Source organism: Rhagoletis pomonella, unplaced genomic scaffold, assembly GCF_013731165.1.
Source record: "Rhagoletis pomonella isolate Grant_MI unplaced genomic scaffold, Rhpom_1.0 Rhpom_scaffold_00003, whole genome shotgun sequence".
In the NCBI taxonomy this organism is placed as follows: Eukaryota; Metazoa; Arthropoda; class Insecta; order Diptera; family Tephritidae; genus Rhagoletis; species Rhagoletis pomonella.
Window position 1 is genome coordinate 41,986,586 of NW_023458557.1, and position 4,959 is coordinate 41,991,544.

The following is a 4,959-nucleotide window of genomic DNA, read 5'->3' on the forward strand; positions in this document are numbered from 1 at the left end:
TTTTTATTGCATCTTTTAAGTTATCACTTTTCTTTAAATTTTGTTTAGCTTTTTTTAAAGCATGTTTGGAGAGCTGATAACCAGTTTTTCCTCCCGTTTTCTTAGTTTTACTATAAATGTTCCCCATACCGAATTTCGTTTTTGTCTTCATTATATTTGTAACTAACCAAGCATTTGTTTTCTCATTAAGATTGCTATCCTTCGCTTTAACTCTTTCCCAAGCCTTCTCAATTAATTTTTTATCAGCAATATGTCGGTTCTCTAAATCTTTATTATATAAATATGATATATCATGTACTCAACAAGCAGTGTCTAGTAGATTAATCCCTCAATCTCCTCTTACTAAAAGTTTCCGTAGTTTCGTTCCAGGTTCACTAAATTGATAACTAGGCAAATGAAGTTCAATAGGAAGCTTATTAATTATATTGATTATAAAACCTTTTCCAACGACTAACGATTTATAAATAAACCTTTTTTCATAAATAACTCTCATATAAAATAATATTATATTCAAATAAACGCTGAAGCTTTTTAATAAATTTATGGTTCTATATAATTAAATTTTAAATTTCTAAATACTAATTCAACAGTTAAGTTATATTCAAATACAATATTATTATGTGATTTAGAATAAACTTCTATATCATATATCGCTTCCCTATTTGTTGTACTATAATATCTTAACTTAGTCTTAATATCTAAACCCCTTCTTTTATATTCGTGTTGGTTTTGGTGTTGCTCCATAATATACTCCTCAATTTCAACTCCAACCACTGCTAAAAATTTGATGTTGTCATCCTCTTCATCCCATTTTTTGCTAAAAAAAGCATGGGCTGCTCTGACTGGGATGCCCAAAACCTGTAACCGGGGACCCTCATCTTCGTCTTCAATACATATATAAGGGTTTTTCATATCTTCAAAGCACAACATCTCCAATTCAAAACTGAAGTTGCACTCTCCATGATGCTCGCTATTGAGGATTCGATTTACACCAGGCATGATATGATGTGTTTTAGTAGCTTTAAACAAAGTAATAATTTCTAATGTACAGTATTAGCTTATTTATACACATTTCATAACTATATAAAAAGCATTGAGGTGAACTGTTGATAAAGAACATATTTAAATATACATATACTTTAGTAATCTATTTTATGCTTCATAATATGGTTCAATAAAAAATGTGGAAATAATCTTAAACTCAATGTTGCTGTCAAAGAATATATTTATTTTTTATTACCCTATTTAAATTTTATTATATGAGTCAAATCAAATGCTAATATTATAAATAGCCTTGATCTTGATTTCATCATCATTGTTTGCCTAATAAGTATAGTACCGCCAAGTGGACGATAACGAATCCCACATAAACATATAAAAAAAAATGCTTATAAAAGTATGTGTATATTTAAATGTTTTATTCATCTAGCATTATTCATTCATATATTGCTAACTTAGTGAGAAAAGTCCTTAAGCATACTTTTTTATGAAAACTCATATTTTGATACAGAAAGCAGGAGATATTAATAATACATCGTTTCGAAAAAGATTAAGATACTTGTTTTTTCTCGTTTATATTCATTGAAAGACAAATTTATTAAATTCAAAAGAGTCACCGAGTGTCTAACAAATTCAAAAATAATACGAAATCTTTTAATCTTTCATATATGAATGGAAAAGTCTCCTGATGTTGATGATGAGAACAAAAAAATTAATTTGAAATAAAATAAAGTTTTATAATTACTTATTTATTTTTTATTTATTATTAGATATTTAATGAATAAATAAAGTTTCTTAATATTATTACATTTTTTCAGCACATATCATAGAATTGTTATGATATTTACAAGTATTTATATTTGTATTTTTAATATATAAATTCTTTAAATTTGGACAATTTAAATCATCTAAATTATATAAAATAATATCGTATCCGAATAAACGGTGAATCCATCTGATTTTCTCCAATCCTTTAGCATAGAATATATAATTTTTTCTTTTCATTAATGAATGGATATATTCAATAACAGTCATTAAAGTCGAATCACCCTCTTCCCATTTTAATCCATGATGATTATGATATAACCAGTTGTTAGTTGTTTTATCCCGTATCGTTAACTTGGATTCTTAAAAAGGAGGTTGAATAAGAAACGTTTTTATATATGATATATATGTTATATATATCTTGATATGCTGACTTCTTTAGCAATAAATTTCCTATTAAAATAGACTCCCTGAACGTCTATAACCAACGTAATTCCTCTAACATTATATAGATTGAGCTTTTTTAAATTCGCTTAAAAAATAGTCTTATGAATTTCTATAAAAGTTTATATTATTTTTTAGAGTCTATTCAAATCCTATGTAAATAATTATGAACATAAGTATGTATTAGAACCACCAATTTTATTAACTAATCGATCACTCTCCGCTGAGTAATGAAAACCAAATATCAAATTAATCTTTTTATATACTACATTTGTATTCTTTTTATATGTCATATGAATACGGCAAATCCATATTATAGTATTAAAAGTTAAGAAATTTCCAAATCCATATAATGTTTATAACTTTTAATATCAATGAATGTGACATCTGAGCGTAGTGTGATATCATCTCCAGTAACAATTTCAATTTCACCGTTACTTAAAATTTTCTCGAATGCAACCTGACGATACACAAAACAAGAAATATTCAGTTTACGTTGAAGGAAATCACTATCATATGTACAGCGAATTCATAGCATAATATTATCTTCATATTGAAGCTGAAAATGTCTATAAAAGGGTTGAGAGCTCTCAATTATTCCCAAAATATTTTTCTCTTTTTTGTAATAGATCTTGCCTAAATGCTTCTATGGTTTCCTGTGTTGTGAAAAACTTTTTCGGATTAGATGTAGGCGCTTCTGATGTCGTTTCAGGAATAGACGTTTTATTTACACTGAACCAAAAATCCATCTCTAGATCAAAGAAAAACTTTCCTTACTTTAAAATGGAAAACTCTTCCTCATTATATTTATTTTTTTATTTTAATTGTTTATTAGTAAATGTGGTTTTTCCCGTACCACACGGGGTTTTTAATTTAAAATATTGATGGCCATAATATACTATAAGATATTTTTTTCCTGTCCAGTAGTACTCTACTTCAGGAAGAGGATTTTTAGGTATTTCATCACAAAACACCTGTAGGCCACGCGATTCCACATCTTCACTAGATTTTACTTTCCATAGGTTCTCCATTTGTATAAAATTCAGTCTATAAACGTATATAAAAAATAGAATATCAGGTATGTTCTGAAATTCGTTCGATTTGAAATCGATAAGATTTTGGAAATATTTTTATGGATTTTTAATCATAAAACTCATAATTTGGTATTGATACCGGTGATATAACATCGCTGATGGTTCTATTATATATTTTTTTATATAAATAATATTCAATCTTTTCATCAGAAATAACGATCAATATTTAGCAAATCATATTAATTTCAAAATCGTTTGATTTACAGAACATGTCTGTATATGTATATATATTTTAAAATTAGAAAACATTTTTTCTATTATTATTAGATCTTTTTAGTAAAAGCTTACCTTCGCCCTTTGTTTTAATTTATATATGTTTATATAGTTTACTTAAAAACTTAAGCAAAAATGGACCTTATTCACAGTAAATTTCTTTGATAAATATCTCAATAAAGAGATAAGTTTATATACTGCATTTTCATTTCTCTAATAAGCATAAGAATTCAAAAATTAGCTGGCTTTCAAAACTTCAATCACATTTAATAAATCAATGTCAATTTAAAAATAATTTAAAAATAACCAAACAAAAAATTCTATGCTATACATATGTATATATTTAATTTCTCTGATAAGCCCCAAGGTGTGGTGTGATTTTTAAAACACTAATATATTAGCATATTCATCTTTTTTATTAATATAAGAATAACCTTGATCTTGATTTCATCATCATTGTTTGTCTAATAAGTATATTAATGCCAAGTGGACGATAACGAGCTCACATAAATATATAAAAAAATGCTTAAATGCTAAAAAAATGCTTGACTTACTGAAAAAGTTGTTAAGTCCACTTTTTATGAAAACTCATATTTTTAGTTTCATCGAAATAATGCATGCAAGAAACATTAGATATTTACTCGACTTTTTTGCACATTGAGAAAATCTATGAAAATTAAGAACTTATGTAAATTAATAAACAGGTATTTATTGTATGAAAAATTATGACTTATATGAGGTAATAAGACTATTACATGAAAATTTGGAACTTATATGAGTTAATAAAATTAGTACTTATATGAAAATTAATGAAAATTGTATAAGTTGATAAATTTAATACAAATTGTATTTTAAATGGGGTTTTGTATAATTATTAGGTGTATGAAAAATTGTATCAGAGTCGAAAATGTATGGGGAAAAAAGATGAAATTTCTAGATATGAGAATTCATCAAAAATAGTACATGTAAGAAACATTAGATATTTACTCGGCTTTTATATAGTTTATATTGAAAGTGATCACTTATAAAAATAATAAACTATATATACTATTCTATTAATCAGCTAACTGCTTAACAAGGCTGTTCTATTAAACAGATAACTGCTTAACAGTGCTGTTCTATTAAACAGCTAACTGCTAAACAGGGCTATTCTATTAAACAGCTAACTGCTAAACAGGACTGTTCTATTAAACAGATAACGGCTAAACTAGATACTACAATCAAACTCAATATGAAAAGTGATGAAATTAAAGGATTTCTAGAAAGGAATTTTAAATATATATTAGATCATCATAGAAATATTATACAAAATGGATGTATATTAACGGAACAGATGGAAAATGGGTCTTGGATAAAATCTATATATGGAAAACATTTTACGATCTGTCCTTGGAGTAATAATGATACTGAATCAGGACCTGATACATGTAATTGTTTTTTCATA